This window comes from Mixophyes fleayi, chromosome 8 (assembly GCF_038048845.1).
Source record: "Mixophyes fleayi isolate aMixFle1 chromosome 8, aMixFle1.hap1, whole genome shotgun sequence".
NCBI lineage: Eukaryota > Metazoa > Chordata > Amphibia > Anura > Limnodynastidae > Mixophyes > Mixophyes fleayi.
In genome coordinates, this window is record NC_134409.1 from 87347937 (window position 1) to 87366860 (window position 18924).

Genomic DNA, 18924 nt, shown 5'->3' on the forward strand with positions numbered 1-18924 from the left:
GAAGATCAGAGCTCATCCCCTGGAGAGATGACCCCCTCCTTTGGATTTCTGAGCTTAAACTAGCCAATGATTGACAACCCCTTGGACCTTCCTGAAAACTGGACCAATAGAAGCAAGCTATATCATCTGCATTGTTTTACTGTATTTCTGTGTGCATATAAGCAGCAGCTCCTCATCTAGTGTTCAGACATCTTGTTCCCAGACTTCAGGATTGAATGACTGTTCACTGGATCCAGAGCGCCAGCGATAAGTAACGGCTGTACTTATTATAATTTCGCTTGAATATATTCTGCTACCTTTTGAGAATAAATCTTTGTGCGCTGGAAACACAAATCGAGATTCGACAATCGTTATTGGTTAGCGACAATACGCACATAACACTCCCAAGACCACTGCACGTTTAGTAGGTGAGTTCAGACCGTTGACATTAATCGAGAGTACCTTAAGCGCCATGGGTGTAGGAGGAAGCGTAAGTCCTACTTAATTTTAGTAAAAAAATTACATGAGTGAATAAAAAAGAAAAAAGATCATTAATCCACCTGGGACCTTGGGGGAAGGATGTGGAGAGTGTGGGTGCCACAGGTAAGAGAAAGATAGAGGTCCTGATTCATCAAGGTACGCAAACGCATACGTATCTGCGTTGCATACTTTGAGTGACGCAAACACTTACAGGAGTGAAATAAGCACCTCAAACAGCAAAAACACACCCTCCTGTGGTCCTGTACGCTTAAGGCACGGAAATAAGCATTGCAAAGGCTATAAAACACACCCACCTGCGGAGCTTTTAACATGGTACAAGCACAAGTGACGGATCTCAAGCGATTGACGGGAAGCTAAGCTATGTATACGTCACGCCCACTGTGGGAGGGACCAACCGTTTGTTTACACAGAACACAACACAAATGCCTGGGGCTTATTTTTACGGAATAGCTCTTTACTCATTAATCACTGTTGAAGTTGAACGTTGGCGGACGGATTTCCTAAGGCTATGTTTAGTGCCCGGTCAATGCTGACTGCTACCTGGCGAAGGTAGCGATCTGGATTCTGCTGACCTATATATATGGATATATTTGTGAGGGTATTCCTATAGATGGGCCTCTATCTGTCTCTCTCTGTACATGTTTTTTGGAGTGAACTTTAGAAAAGCCTCAGGGCTCACACTTCACATGTATGTTATTAAGTGCATGCTGACATTTATTACTACAAATGGACTAAGAGGGGGGGAGTTGTAGGGGACAGCCTCATTGGAGTTAAATGCAACATTGCCTGCAGACTGACTTTCATCTGGATCCACGGCGTACACGTTATGCGATGTACTCAGCTTTATCCAAACTGAACGCTCACCACACTCCATTACCAAGGACCTTTGCATCGCTTGTACTTCTGCCTTACAGCACTGGGGTCATGAGTTCAATTTACAAACATGGACTCATCTGTGTACAGTTTGGATGTTCTTTTTAATGTGTGGCTGCCTTTGCTTTGACACTTGAAGTTAACCGTGGTCTATCACTACAATGGCACATGATTTGGGGAACTAGTTAATGAGCTATGGCATTTGACATATACCTTTGTTAATGACTCTTGACCCCAGGGCACATTATTTATGTGTCTGCTATTACTACGGGTGGCCTATATCTTGGAGGGGTGGATTGGTGGTGGAGGGCACATGTTCCTTTGACTGACATGGAATTAGCAAATGAAAACCTTATTTTCTTCAGCTACTGCTTGTGCTTGTATGTGATTTCACCATCTTCTTGTCTTGCAAAATACTATAGCCAGAACCGTTTCAGCATGGTGGCTTATTATTTAGCACCTCTGACTCCCTGTGCTGGTGTCATGAGTTGGATTTCTGACCATTGCCTTATGTGTATGGAGTTACTGTTATTCACATGTTAGTCTGGATTTCATTACAAAATACAAAAAATACACTTGGTGTATCTTCAATTTGCTGATAGCCACAATTAGTAGGGCTATTTAAATCTTGCCACTATGATGGATTTGTGTCCAAAATATGCAGATTAAATGTTAGTCTTTTGGTCATCCATATCACTTCTTTATTGACCTTAGACCCACATGTTGTGCATCTGTAATATATTAATAAAGACACACACACACACCAATGATTTGTTTAGATAACGTGTGATTATTGTCAGCATATTACAAATTTAAAAACTATTTACAATCAATATAAAAATAACTATTTACATTAAAAAAAAAAGTCACAATTACTCAAACTGATGTGCCCATTTCCACATTTTTATATCAATTATTTTGGAATATTTTTTTATTTTTTTTTCATGTTTACAATTTTTTTTTAATATATTTGTATATTTCGACACTTGTTTTGCAGATGGGGGGAGGGAGGCCCACATTCCAGATTGCTCCATGTGTGCTGTAAAACAAATAAAGAAACAAATAAATCCATGGTACACTAATTTTCTAAGCAGACAGGACTTCCTACATATGTGTACTGTTACATAACTTTCAACTGTTAGGCCTCTTGCTACAAATGCATTTGGCCAGCCACTAGACATTGATAAGGCTTTTGCTTTGCATTTTTAGCAATATAAAACAATCTGGTGTGCCCAGGGGCAAGGGGCGTGGACATGGTCATCTTTACAGCATTATATGCCCCAGGGCAAAGCACTACAGTGGGTCCCTACCTACACAACCACTCACAGGAATAAAAAAAACATTGCTTTCTAATTGTTTTTACAAAAACAATAGAATAATATACTGAAAAGTTGACAAGCCTATCGGGGCCATCTGTTCATTTGGCCCCTGCCTTGCAAGATGGTTCTTGCTGTGGTTTTCTTTGTTACCCAAAATCTATTTTGTAGGCCCATTATGATTTACACCTGTGACATTTATGTCACCTTTTAATCAATATGTGTGACAGCATGGATTATTTCCAAGTATAATGGACATCGCAATGTTATTCAAATGTGAAAAGCCTTTCCTGTAAATACTTATCATCTCTAAAGGCCTCTGATTCATCAGGCACCACCAGCTGGCCGTTCCCCTTCTGGTCCGCATGGGCGTCGGGATCTGCCTCCACCGCCGCTTTAACAACAAAGTCGCCCTCACCATAGGCGGATGCCTCGGACTGGGCCTCAGGCTGGGACTCGCCCTCACAATTGTCCTCCACCTCCTCCTGGCCCTCCGCCTCCTTCTCGGCCTCGCCCTTAGTGTCGGTATCACCCACGGCCTGGACTGTCCCCTCAGGCTTCGGCTGCAGCTCAGTTGGCTGCTGCTGCTGATCCTGCTGATCCTCCTCCTCCTCCTCCACTACCGGCTGCCTGCGTTCACGCCATTCCCAACGTGCCCGGTCTGTTGGAAACCACCCAAATCAAACAGGGTAGTTGTAAAAGATTCACCAGCTTAATATACATTAGACTTATGAGAATCATGTGATCAGACGATTTGAATAAACTTCTCATTTTCACCACAGACAAATATTTTCTCCTACCAAAAGTTAAAAGCATGATAGACACAGACCACTTCACATAACCTTTAACAAATGATTGTTTTGGATATAGGGATGTGGAATATCTCAGTGGCCTAGTGGCTAGCACTTTGCTCTCACAGCACTGGGGTCAGGAGTTCAAGTCCTAACCATGGCCTTATCTGTGTGGAGATTGCAAGTTTGTTCTATAGTTGCATGTGTTGACTACAACACTCCCAAAACATACTACTTGGCGGTAAATTAGCAGAAAACAAAAAATGCCAGTAGTCTGTGTGGATATGTTTGGAATTTTTAGTCTGTAAGCTACAATGGGGTAGAGACTTATGTGAATGAGTTCTCTCTGTACAGCGCCACTGAATTACTGGAGGGATATCAAATACTGGGGATGATGATAATATTTTTGAAATTGTGCTTTGGTGGGACTCCCTCACATTGCAAATAGCCAGTTGCACCTAATGGGATCTTTCAAATATATGAAAATAAGCAACGGACTTGGTTTTCCAAGGTGACTTTCAAATGTTTTTGCAATAATAAGCACACATCTGCCACTATAATCTTCAAATGGTTTCTAAGCTAAAGGTCAGCAAGTGACAGCACTTGAGTCAAGAGTCAGAGGGCTTGATTCAAAAACCTGCATTAATGTTCTGAAGTTTCTCCCAAAAACCATTTAGGAAAGTAAATGTTCAGCATCCAAATGTAGGAGGCAGGAGGCAAAGCAGGTTGGGTGCATTGGAAGGGGCATGATCTTTTTAGTGTGCTGGCACATTTATATGTATATAAATATGTATATGTATGTATATATATGTATGTACTGGTAGGCCATGTCAGGTGATTTAGGGTGAACATATTTTCAAACAAATAGCAAAGAAATATGTGTACACGTGTTTTTGGCGATTAATAGAGAACTCACTTCTAATTATCTTCTGGCGTAGCTCCTAGAGCAGCTGGGGCTGACGTCAGCGGAGGTCGCTCCAGCGCCTTTGAAGTTGGACTATGATCCTCGTTTTATGACATCGCAGGCGGAGGTATCTGCGGACCCTCTGGTAAGCCCACAGCTTGATTTCGTTTGAAACATATTTCCCCGAGGGCACGTTATCCATGCCCTCGGTGAGCACTCGCAGCTCGCGTCGTGAAAATATAGCTGCCCTCATTTTCTTTCTCGCAAGCTATCAAAATGGAAGTGTTCTGCGCTGTGATTGGTTCTCTCAGCAAGTATGGGCACGCTAACATCACACGCGGATCTTTCAGACATCTGTGTGTGTAATGCTTGCCTCTCCATCCAAAAATATGGCGTCCGTCGCGGATGAGACGAGTACTCTATGCTTTGCAGTGAGGAATCATTAATGTACACCTGGCTTCTCAATTAAATCAGTTACTTAATCCCACTTGTCCTTTTTCTTCTGCCCTACAAATTTAAAATTTTACTGAGCAGTCTCTGGCATACTGTGAACATGAGTTTTTTGGGGCAGAGATTTGCCAAATATGTGTAAACATTAGTAATGCAAAATACGCCTACCTAGAAATACATGTTACTGATGTGTTTTATTAAGAACACACATACAATTACCCATTAGGCATAAGTAAACAATAGGAAGCCTCATACTAACATACAGTGTATCAAGCCAATTGTAAGCATCAAATCCAACCCCAGTGTGGAACTGAGCTCAGAGATGCTATGGGAATGAGTACCAACATAATTAATTATTGGTGTTACTGTGTGCTAGGCTACAGCAGACACTCTAGGGGGAAATGGGGATAGTAAGTAAATCTTACACCATCTAGTGTCACTTTTTACCCTTGCGGTAACTTGGTTTTGATGCTCTCATCAAAAGGTGTTTGAAATTGAGTATAGATTTGTAGTTGGGTAATGACTTTTCAAAGTAGAACTGTAAAAATTATTGGGAAGGGCTTTGCCTACCTGTCATTTGGATTGAAATATCTGTCTTTGATTTGATGCATGCAATTTTTGGACTCTACAACAAGTTGTGTCATGGTTGCGCACAGTTACCATTAGCCCTCGGGGTAGTGCTTTCCTTTAAAAAAAACAAAACACAGTACCAGTTGGTCACAGGATGGCCATGCAGACATGGCATATTCCTAGCCTATTAGCTAGGTAGCCACACCAAATTCTGCTTATTGATTAGGATTTATATCCAAACGGACCTTTGTGTCAACCACTATGTTTGGGGTGGGGTTTTGAATCTCACTACAGATTGTGTGCCAGTGTTTTGTACTTACTGCTTGCCAATCTGGAGTATGGTCACTCTGCTGGGTGAGGAGAATGTAATGGTGGCCTCAGAGTGCTATTATGTGTCACACTTTGAAAGTATTTGAGTTATCTTACACGTAGACACATGTTAAAGCAGGCATTGGTCTTACGCTACACAAAATAGGTCCAACATAGAAATTACACACACACACTACTTGCAGATATTCCCAACATGATTGTGTTTTAAGGCTAAGGTTAGCTTTTTGCAAGCCCCATTAGCAATGTGAATGCTAGTGCAAATTAATTAACTAATTCTTACACCCCAATCCAATATGAACATTTGTACCCCTGAATTTGAAGGCCACAAAATATACAATATGACAGGTGTGTGCAAACTAAAATTCTTAGATTTCACACAGATTTTACTAGGCTTAAAAATGTGTATTTGCTGCTGCAAAGGAACATTGCATGACTGCACCAATACACAATATAGTGAAAGTGTAACATATGACAAATAGCGTATGAGGGCGCCCAACAGTGCTCTCCAAAAGGGACATTCAAAAATATGTTGAGACCAACTCCAACAGATGCCTAACTTCCATCTGAATTAAATACCTTGGCCTTGAATATGTGGACTTTGTGTGCAGCATTTGTCTGTGGCCACGATTCCAAACAAAGCTGCGTTTGAGTTGAAAGTGTTTTTGGCCCTGTTGGCTTCAACAGGTCCTAGCCTAGGAAGTGTGCCAGTCAATGCCATCAACATTTAAGAAACACTTGGACAGAGGTGTTTTGCTAAACTCTATATGTACACAGACCATGTTGAACGTACATAATATCACATTATAAAATGCACCACAACCATCAAGACTATACTAAATACACAAATATCTCTAATATTAAAGGGAAAAAAACACTACATATAGTGTGAATTCAGGGGATGACCAGTATGTGGCTAAGGGGCCAGAAAACAAACATGCCCTCAATATATTGGACAAGTAGACATGTCCCTAAACATGCCCCAAAGGACTATGTATGGATTCTTAGGTATGACAATACAAAGAACAGCAGTATAGTAGTCAGCAGATACTTGATTGGGACTGCTTGCTGACACTAATGCATGGTCACATTTATTGTTAACAAACATGAATCTATAGTTTCAGCACAATACATAGCAAATAAGACAGTGGTCTGTGGGCCAAAGTTATTGCATCGAGTAGACAATCTGGGCAAAGTCAAGAAACATAAGCAGCATTGGAGAAATACTTCAACGTGTAGTGACACACGAACTGCTGAACTCCAAAAAGGCACACCAGCTTGGCCTGTTGAATGTAAAACAAAACATTACTTCTGAAAGATTAGCTCACATACTACATTAAAGAATGTACTTAGTATATGCCTTGGTGCACATGAAAGTGTCCTCTGTAATGTAACCTGGATTTAGCTGTGTATTTTGCATCATTTGTGCCTTGAAAGTCCCCCCACAAAATATAGGTGCAAAATGCCTATTGTCCACAAGCCAGAGCACCAAATGAACCTCACAAATGTACTGTTTTTGGGAAACTAAAATTTAAACCAGCAACAACACTTTACTCTTACATATTATGCAAAATACTAGAGACTTTCATTCCTCCACAGCATACCCCATGGGCACATCCTGCCAAACAGCTGGTGTTCCATATTAATCTATATCAATTATATAATTATTTCTTGGCATACCTCAGTAGAGAGTGATATTGGAAGGGAGATTTTGCAACAGGTGCCTATAGTACTGGAGCAGTTATCTAGGTAGCAAGTGACCCAGAAGAGACCTGTGTCTAGATGGACAATGTAGTGAAGGATGTATAGGGTGTTAATCAGTGTCCAAAGCAGCAGAGAGTTACAATTGAATGAGTATCTCCAAAACATTCTACATCATAATTTGGGCTAACACATTTACAGTAAGCAACTGAAACATTAAAAAAATAATAACAACTCCTTTCTAACCATTGCTTAGAAGTGTTGCAAGGCAGCTCATGCAGAACCCCATAATGCCTGTCTTCTGTGTTAAATATCAGATAGAAAGCCAACAAACTTTGGCCAATTTAAAGTAACAAACTATTTGCCTGTGTTCTTTGTACACACCTGTACTTTCAAGCATTCAAATCTACAATGTTATCTTAACTGTAACACAAGTCCACAAATAACATAATAGGACCATAACTATATACTTACAAGCTGAAAAAGGCACAAGTCCATGTCAGTTTCCCTGTGGATGCAATGGACAATTGCAATCCTCCTTGAATAATGATTTTTTTCAGGTGAGCCAGGCATGTCCCAGCCAAGGCCTGTTCGTACACAAAGAAAAGCCTTTAGTTTTGCAATAAACACAACAATCTCTACCAAACAATCAACATTATTGTTCAAACTGATTAGCTCCATAACTCCAGACACAGGCCTTCCAGCAGCATTTCTATTTAGCAGAAATCAAATGTACACTTTTGATTCCCTCCCAAGTATCTGGTCCCAACATTAGTATTTGTTTATTTAAAAGAAAAAGGCATTTACATTAATCCCAATACAATAGTTTGTGTGGACTGACAGATATTACCCAAAGTGTGACAAACCATATTTGATTGTTTTTTTACCTTGCAAATCAATGTTGAAGGTTAGGTGTCCAGGCTCCACATTTTCCTGAGGGCTGGTGATCTGTTGAATAAACATGCACCATGGAAATGTTGCTATACCACATAAGAGTTTAAATAATAGGTATAAGATTGAAAAGCTTCACAACACCACACCCCTAAAAAAAGGTTATAATTCAATAGTCAAATAACACACATTAAAATGCTCATTAAATCTGCAATAAAAAAATGCACTGTTATTGTGGAATATCAAACATCTTGAAAACATTTAAAGTGCCTATAACACAGTAACTTTAAATAACACTTAATACAAATAAAATGCAATTAAGGAAACCACCAGCAGCAAAACACAGTACTACCTATTGATTTCTAACAAACTTTTAGTGTGCATGAGGGTGTATTTTATAGGTGATTGTAATAAGGTAAGTATATGCAGGTGTGTAGGGCAGGTATCAGCTGACGAGATCTGATGCTGGGTCTATGCAACGGTGGTTATGAGTAACTCTCTTTTATTTTATACTGATTAAAACAAGCTTGTGTTTAGTTCTTATAGTAAAATTATCTGATATTCATTAGACTACACATTGCTTTATTGATTTGAAAATCACCAAACATGATCCTTTCTGTCTGTTACTAAGAAGGTTTGTTCAAGTGTTCAATTAATTCTGTCACAGGCACTAGGAGTCTTGCCCAGCAATTCACCAGATGACTGGGCTTACCAGGGTAGTGAAGTTCACACAACGGCCCTCTGGTAGCAGGGTGACTAGCAAGGTGACTAGTGGAACAGATATCACAGCAGATGGAGAGAGAATGCCAATAAATAATAGGAAAGTCAGTGACTTGCAGCAATCTTTGGTTGATGAATCAGTGACTAGCTGATATAGTGGAAAGGCAGATTTGAACACGGAGATCAGGATGGATGTGAGTAGTTGCAGGGAGGTAGCAGGGAAGTCAGTGGTCTGCGTACAGCAAGTTGTACCACTGCTTATGGTGAAGAGACTTGTCCAGGTGCAGGTAGGTAGCGGGGAAGTCAGTGGTCTGCGTATAGCAAGTTGTACCACTGCTTATGGTGAGACGACTTGTCCAGGTGCAGGGAGGTAGCGGGGGAAGTCAGTGTTCTGCGTATAGCAAGTTGTACCACTGCTTAATAGGTGAGGATGTGTACAAGTGTTGATGAGTGGAAGCATACAAAGATAATAGGATGCAGACACTGAGAGCACAGAGGAACTCGATCCCAATAGGTATGCAGCGTATCCAACAAAGTCTATATAACGGTATGTGTGGCGCTGCTTGGTAGAGACTTGCTCAGCACAGATATGCAGGCCAATAATGGATAGTCAATCACAGTTATGCATATAACGACTGAGTAGTACGGTTAATTCCAAACAGGTATGCAGCGTAACAATAACAGTCTATAGCGGGTATGGATACCGCTGCTGAGCGTGGAAACTTGTCCAAGCGGATATGCAGAGTAAACGTAGAAAGTCAATAACAGATAGGCATACCGCTATTCAGTAGAACAGTCTGTCGACAGGGAGATGCAGGAACTGCAGAGACGCTGGACGGCAGAGACGAGTGTAGGAACCACAGGTGAGTAGATCCGGTAATCAGAGTCCAGCTGAGGACACAAGCAGGAAACAGGAGACTGTAGCAGGTATGGAAACCAGCGATGAGTAGCACAGGGAATCCACAGAAACTGAATACACTAGTAGTACACAGGAGATAGTAGCGGGTATGGAAACCAGCGATGAGTAGATCAGGAATCAGCAGGAAACTGAAGACACTAGTAGAACACAGGGGACACCTTCAGAGACTCACAGGGAATGAGACTCCAAGATCAAGCAATGAGGTAATGCACACAGGTGCCTTAAATAGGGAGTTGCCTGATCAACCAATTTGGATTAAAAGCAATAGTCACAAGAGTTCTTGGGAGCTGCGCATGCGCAGACCATCAGGATGGCGGACGGCCGCAGTTCAGGATAGGTGCCGGCAGGAAGGCTAGGGAGCCACGCACCAGCGCAGAGGCACTCACGGTCCGGTGAGTGACAACAGGATTTAAATGCAAGGTAAGGTTATGTTATCAACAATGCTAACATCCAAATATTAGTGAGTGCCAGATGGATAAGGTACAAGTACTTAGCATAGTGTAGGCTACTATTGCATTATTTCCCTGTAAAATGTGAGGGCAAGGCCCCTTTTTATAGCACTTTAATAACAGCAAGGACACACATATTTCATACTAAACAGTTGGCTACATTAGAAGATACAAATAATTGGGATATACTCCAAGACAAGTTAAATATTTATACTTACTTTTTAAAGATTTTCACAAAGAGCCAAATTTTTAAACATTTTAAAGTGCCTAATGCGTGGTGTGGCCTGGAAAAAAAATAAAAACAAAATAAAAACAAAACAAGGAAAGGGAATGTGTTCAACAATGCTAACATCCAAATATTAATGAGTGCAATATGGATAAGGTAAAATTACTTAGCATAGTGTAGGCTACTATTGCATTATTTCCCTCTAAAATATGAGGGGAAGGGCCCCTTTTTAAAGCACTTTAATTACAGCTAGGACACACATATTTCATACTTAACAGATGCCTACATTAGGATATTAAAAACATTGAGATATATTACAGTCTCTGATTTAGTTTTGTACTTACTGTTTGTAGTTTTCTTATTAGGCAAAACATCAAAATGTCTTCACAAATTCAATGTGTCCTGTCCTGGCAAATAAGCTCATGAACAGGAAGGTAAGCAAAGTGCAGGTGGGTTTAAATGGAGGTTTGGAATAATAAACACAGGTGTACACTCTTCTTCCTAATTGCAGAGCACAGAATACTCGTCTCATCGCAGGCGGGCGCCATGTTCTTGGTTGGAGAGGCAACCATTACACACACCGGTGTCTGAAACATCCGCATGTGACGTGAGCACGCCCATACGTGCTGAGAGAACCAATCACAGCGCAGAATACTTCCATTTTGTGTGCTAAAGAGATAGTTGAAAAATGAGGGCTACAATTTTCACACGCCGGGAGTTGAGAATGTTGACCGAGGGCATGGATAACGTGCCCTCGGGCTGCTATATTTCAAATGAGGTCAAGCTGCGGGAATACCAGCGGATCCGCAGACACCTCCGCATGCGCTATCACATATCGCTCACCATTGTCCAGCTCCAGCGGCGCTGGAGCGATCTCCACAGGCGTCAGCCCCAACTGCTGGATGAACTGCATCAGGAGATTAGAAGAAGTGAGTTCTCTATTAATCGCCAAAACCATGTGTACACATATATCTGTGCGATATGTTTTAAAAGATGTTCAGCCTAATTACCTGACATGGCCTACATAACAATGTGCAAGCACACTATAAAGGTCATTCCCTTCCAGTGCACACAAAATGATTTGTCCGCTGTCTCCTACATTTGTCTGCTGACAATTTACTGTCATAAATGTTTTTGAGAGAAACTTCAGAACATGGAAGGGTTGTTTTTGGAATCAGGCTTTCCAACTCTTGACCCGAGTGCTGTAACTTGCTGACGTTACCTTAAAAACAGATTGGAGTGGCAGATGTGTTGGCCAAACATTTTTAATGCAGGTTTGTAAACCCAAACACCTTAGCGTTGTTAAATTATTTGAAGGTCCTATAAGGTGCAAACAGATTACATACTTTACTAAATGTAGCTCATCAATCATTATGTAACTTCCTATTTACAATGTGAGGTAGTCCCAAATAAGGAGGAATCCTAAACTATACTCAACATCAAAACTATTAGAGATCCCTCCTTTAATTCAGTGGTCCTGTAAAAAGCTGTCTAATTTACATCATTACCAGCCCCATTGGAGTTTGCAGACTAAAAAGCAAAAAAATTACAAAGCCTACTCCTTCTCCTAAAACCAAATTACTCGCCAAGTAGTATGTTTGGGGAGTGTGGTAGACAACACATGCAAGTATGGAGCAAACCACCAAACTCCACACACATGAAACAATAATCAGGGACTTTAACTCATGATCCCAGTGCTGTGAGAGCAAAGTGATGACCACTAGGCCACTGAGAAATTCCACATCTGTATGTAAAAAATAAACATTTGTGACAGGTCATGTGAACTGCTTTGTGTTCATCATGTTTAACTCCTTGCTTTGCTAGTAGTTAATATTTTTGTCTGCTGCCAATGCAATGTTTATTAAACATGTATGATCATCTAATTGTCATAATACTATCGGTTTATTAAGCTTGTCAATGTGTTAACATTACTTTTTTTTTTCCCCCTTATTTCCAACAGACGCTGGGAACGCCGGCAACACTGCCGGGTGGTGGTGGAGGCACAGGCGGAGGCGTAGGAGGAGGAGGAGCAGCCGGTGGCGGTGGCAGTGGCAGTGTCATCGGAAGAGGAGGATGAGCCTGTGCCGATGCTAGTGGCAGTGGCAGCACCAGCGGTGGAGGAGGAGGAGCCTGTGGCGGTGTCAGTGGCAGCGCCAGCAGTGGAGGAGGAGGAGCCTGTGGTGGTGCCAGTGGCAGTGGCAGTGGCAGCGGTGGAGGAGGAGGAGTTGACCCAGCCGGTGGGAGTGCGGGAGAAGGAGGAGGCTGACCCGGAGGACCAACGATTGGAAGAGGTAGCATCGGGCAGCCAAGAGGCAGTGGCCTTTGATGATAGTAAGTATTTGCTAAAAGTGATGGACCTAATTTGATAAGATTGAGATGTCCATTATACTTGTACATAATCCCTGCTGTGACATATGATGTTGATTAAATGGTGACATAAATGCCACAGGTTTAACACATAATATCTGGCTACAAATTTGATATACATTAAACACTCAAACCACAGCCAGAGCCATCTTAACACATGGGCACGCAGGGCAGGGCCATAAAAAATGTGGCTGCTAGCCTGGTCAACTTTTCAGTATATTAATCACTTGATTTTAAATTCAAATATCAACCAAATTCTTTTTAATTCCTGTGAGTTATTGTGTAGGTAGTGGCCCATGGTAGTGCTTTGCCCTGGGGCCTATAATGCTGGATAAGACAACCCTGTCCATGGCCCGCCCTGTGGCTCACCAGAATGTAGTACATTGATCCAAATGCCTTATCAACGTCTAATGTGCGTCCAAATGGTTTTGTTGCCAGAAGCCTAACATTTTAAAGTAAATCCTGTCTGTTTGATCAAATAGGTATACATTAATGTAATGTTTACTTTCTGGGGTTTTTTCAGCACACATGGAGGAAGCTGAGAATTGGCCTCCCCCCCACCAACCTTGACAGAGATGAGGGCCGACATTTTGGCCTTGTGGAAAAAAATCAAGGATCTCCAAAAAGAGCAGGAAAAACATATGGAGGAGATTGAGGCCAAACTGGCCTATTGTTGTAGATTGTATGAATAGGTTTTTTTTACATTTGTTTTTTATTTTTATGTAAATAGTTTAACATTAAAAATGTTAAATGATGTTTTTGTTTGTAAATATGTAAAAAATATATAAGTTTAACTAAAAAAACATTGGTGTGTGTGTGTTTATTCATCTATTTATCCTACATGTGGTTGTAAGGATAAAAGAGAATATATATAATAACCCGAATATAGTAACATTTCAGCCAGATGGGTTTTCGCTAACATAATTTCTCTAGCAGAAAAGATTCTGATTTGCTGTATGCATTTCATCCAAAAGGAACATGTGCCCTCCACCAACAAGCCACCCCTGTAAGAGGTATGGCATCTGTAGGCCCTGTGTGCAAGATAAATTCCCAAAGGTCAAATGCCCTAGCTAGTTTACAATTTCCCAAAATCATGTGTCATTGTAGTGATAGTCCAAAGTTACGTTCAAGTGTCAGAGCAAAGCCAGTCACACATTGAAGAGAACATGGAAACATGGAAACTGTACCCAGAAGTGGCGTCAGTGGTGTAAGGCAGAAGTGCAAGTGTTGCAAAGCTCCATGATACTGGAGTGTGGTGAGCGTTCTGTTTGGAAAAAGCTAAGTACATGACCTAACTTATATGCCGTGGATCCAGATGAAAATAATTTTTGCAGCCAATGTTGCACATGTAACTCCAAGGAGGCTGACCCCTACAACCCCCCCCCCCCCCATCTTAGTCCATTTGTAGTAATAAATGTAAGCATGGACATAATAATGTGCATGTGTGAAGTGTGAGCCCTGCGGCTTGTATAAAGTACACACCCAAAAATGTAAATCTTACCATACGGGATAAATATGAGGTCTTATTTTACAATGTGGGTGAGCGCTTAAAACAAAACCCATTTCAAAAATGAAACCATTGTGTGAAGTTCATGTGTTTCTTGTTAGCATAATTAATCCAGTCCACACAATACTTGTGGGTATGTTTGGTATTTGAACTCTTGGCTGCTGTGTTGTGAGTCCAAAGTGCTAACCAGAGAGCTACCTGTGAGATATTTTGGGAGCAATGTGTGTGATTAATGAAGAGTACTATAAAGTGTCATTTGCCTGTGTAGCACGCATGCTGTATGGTTGGTGTTGTCTGGGCTTTTCCAAATCTCAGGTTGGCCTAGTGGGTAGCTGTCCCACGTGCCAATCAGTCATTCATGAGTTCTAATCCAGACAGAAACCCTTAATCTGTGTGGAGGTTGAATACACTCTTGTGTGTATCCTTTATAGAAGAGTATGCTATGCATTTTGCTGAAAAGGCAAGATGTATTTACACCACATGCATTTTGATATATTCGTTAGTCATGTGTTTTTAATGTAGGCATGTCCATGCATTTTGCGACTTGAAATCCTAAACACAGAAAATCGTGAGCAATGTGTTTGTTAAAAGTGTGTATTACGCTAATTAGTAGCAAAGGAAAAACAACGTTCAGAGTGTTACACATCATTGTTATTTGGCAGTGATTAATGAGTAAAGAGCTATCTCGTAAAAATAAGCCCAAGGCATTTGTGTTGTGCTGTGTATAAACAAACTGTTGGCCCCTCCCACAGTGGGCGTTAAATATACATTGCTTAGCATCCCGTCAATCGCTTCAGATCCGTCGCTTGTGCTTGTACCATGTTTAAAGATCCGCAGGTGGGTGTGTTTTATAACGTTTGCACTGCTTATTTCCATCCCTTAAGTGTAGTGGACCACAAGAGGGTGTGTTTCTGCTGTTTGAGGTGCTTATTTCACTCGCATACCGGTTTGCGTCACTCAAAGTATGCAATGCAGATGCGTATGCGTTTGCGTACCTTGATGAATCGGGCCCTCTGTCTCTAATGTAAGACAATACCCTCCTGACTGTGCTGTCAGATAGTCTAAGACCAATTGGTGTTGTGCAAGTTGTGTTTTTAAAGCTTTTAGTTCTTTGCCCACATATCTGAAAGTTTCATCATAGATCTCAGTGATATTGTCCAACAAGTTTGCTAACTTTATTATCATATTGTAGTTGGACATTGTACCCCAGGTTTCAAAAGTTATTATATTCCCAAGACCAATTGATACTTTATGGCCTTTTGATTTTTCCAATAATGGGACATGTTTCTGTCTTACCGCTTTGATTTCCCTTTTTTGGATAGAATGATGTGTGAAGGCCACTTTTAGTGGGTTTAAATCTCTGTAATAATTCTTGATGTGATATTATGTATGCTGCTGGCATCACTCGTCCCACTGTACAATTACCATATCCACCATAGGGCAGTCATTTGTAGGCATAGCTACAGCATAGCAAATAAAGCCCATCTGGTAGCAAAGGGGGTATTCCCATCCATATCCTTTTAATGTTCTGTATTCCCTGTCTTGCTATGGTGGCGTTTACATAAAGTATTGTTTTGTTGCTTCCTGTCATGTTCATCCAGTAGGGCAATTCTCCTTCTACCCAGAGCCCTACCCATATCAATGTTCTATTATTCCAGCGTACTCTGAACGTTGGATTTGTGGAACTGTGGTTATGGTATCTTCCAGGGGGTGACCGTTTGCCTACTCTGATCATAGCTTCTTTACACTGTGCTCCTCCCAAATATCTTCTTATAGGAATTATATCTCCCATGCTTTCACCGTATTGGGGGGGGTTTAATGGTAATACAAAAGGATATATTCCGATTGAGTAACTTAACTTTTATTTTAGGAGGGTCCTGGAAAACAAATTTGTTTGCAGCTTCCAGGTTGAAAGTGTCATTAAAATCATACATGACCCATTCTTCCCAAGTTATGGGAAGAAACATCCAAGCCATTGTATTTGCTGAAACAGGGGAATGAGAGCATACCCAACAATCTGATTGATTTGTCATAATACTGATTGACTCATGCATGTACAAAAATAAATTTTCTGGATGCCATTTTGGAGAGTTACACTCTCTTATGCATCTTTCCTCTGCGGGCACTCTACAATATTTGCAGATGCATTTGGGAATAGGGGGCAGGTGTTCACAACCCTCATTTACCATTTGTCTTTTACTTCTATGGGTGGTCTCGAGTGTTGATGTTGGGACCATGGATAGATTTCTGCAACAACCTTTCATGCATTGATTTCTCACTTCTATTATGGGGGACACATGTATAACCAACATATCTCCACTCTTTTGAGTGTTTCATATCTCTCTGAGTACAACTGCATTGGCCCATTCTCCTGTTCACCTGTAGGACTTATGTATATTATTGCAAAACACAAAAAGATATAACATCTCATTTTCCTGCCAGAGGTTCAATCGTTATTTTGGTCTTTTTGCAATGAGATGCGTGTATCCAGGTGTCTCTTCCAGAACCTTGACTGATGTGGGGGTTGTTAACACAACTTGATATGGTCCCGTATATCTGGGTTCAAGGGTTCCCCTTACGTGCTTTTTGAGATACACCCAATCTCCAATTTCCAGTTGGTGAGGGTTACTCAGGGAACCTGATTCAGGAAGAGAGGAGAATACTTGTGCATGCAAATTAGTAAGTTGTTTTGTGAGACATAACATATACCCTGTTAAATCCCCATGTTTATGCTGTAACTCTTGGGGAAAATAACAACCTGTTTTTGGTACTGACCCAAACAATATTTCATAGGGGCTTAACTTCAGTTTTTTCAATGGTGTGGTTCTAACAGCGAATAAGGCTATAGGCAAACATTCTACCCATGTTTTCCCTGTTTCTCTCATGGCTTTCTGGGTTTTTAATTTCAATGTACCATTTAGCCTCTCTACTCTTCCGCTGGCCTGCGGTCGGTAAGGGGTGTGAAATGCTTGGGTGATCTTTAGATCTGACATTATATTCTGCATGAATTCTCCCGTAAAATGAGCTCCTATGTCTGACTCAATCACTTCAGAAACCCTGTATCTGCAGACTATTTCTGCTATCACCTTTTTTGCAGCGTTTTTTGCTGTGGCTTTGCTAACCGGCCAACCTTCAGCCCATCGACTGAATATGTCAGTACAAACTAAGACATATTCATATGTGCCACATTTGGGTAACTGAATATAGTCAATCTGTAATCTTTGGAAGGGGTATTCGGCTCTTGGAGTATTTCCGATTGGTATTTTTACTCTTTGTCCTGGATTGTTTTCTGCACAGATCCAACACTGCTTCACAAATGCGTCGGCTGCTGTATGAATGCCTGGCGCTATCCAATGTTGAAGTATTTGTGCTGCTGTCTGTCCCTTGCCTTTATGGTCCAGACCATGTGCTATTTGTATCATAGGAGTATATAAGGCAGGCAAACTAGGTTTCCTTTGGTCCAGAGGCCTGTGCATGATTCCTTAGCTCCACGTTTTTCCCAACTGGCATGCTCCAATGGTCCTACTTGTTTCTGCATCTTTGCCAGGTCTTTTGTCGTGACGACTTCTTCTTGCACAGAGGATTCTATGTTTAAGGCATACAATGATTGCACAAAGGGTTTTAGTGCTGCTTCTCTGGCCATCTTGTCCGCAAAGGCATTGCCTTTTCCTTCTTGCGTCTGTTCTTTGTTGTGAGCAGCAACTTTTATGATGCCTGCTTTGATTGGTAGTTCCAATGCTCTTGTCAGTCTCTCTATTAAGGCAGAATTTTGAATAGTCTTGCCTGTTGTTGTTCTGAAGTCTCTGCTTTTCCAGATGTTAGCATAGTCCAAGACTGTTCCCCATGCACACCTTGAGTCAGTATATATGTTTACTGTTTCACCTTCTGCAATTTACAGTGCTCTTAATACTGCCATTAACTCTGCTGCTTGTGCTAAGGTGCCCGGGGGAAGTGGTTCTGCTTCCATGACATCATACAGCGTAACGATTGCATATCCTGCTTTTTTGATTCCATCAACATAATAGCTAGAGCCATCAGTGAAAAAAGAAAAATTTGGGTTACTTATTGGTTGATCAGTCAAATGCGTAGGATACGCTCTTTCCAGATCCATCAATGCTACACAATCATGCTCATGTTCCTGATGTTCCTTGTTGTCCTCATCATCCATGGCTCTCAGATCTGTCCATTGCCCATTCCGTTCCCAGTCTTCCTGCTCCAGTCTCCCTTCTCTTGAATCATAAGATTCATGCAATAATGGTAGAAGTGTTGCTGGATTTAAGACTGTACACCGTTTTATGGTGACGTTTGATGAGCTGAGAAGTGCTACTTCATATTTTGTCAATCTGGCGCTGGAGATATGTCTTGTGGTTGCTTGATGTAGTATTTCCATGACTGCATGTGAAACTTGGATTGTGAGTGGGTGATCCAAAACA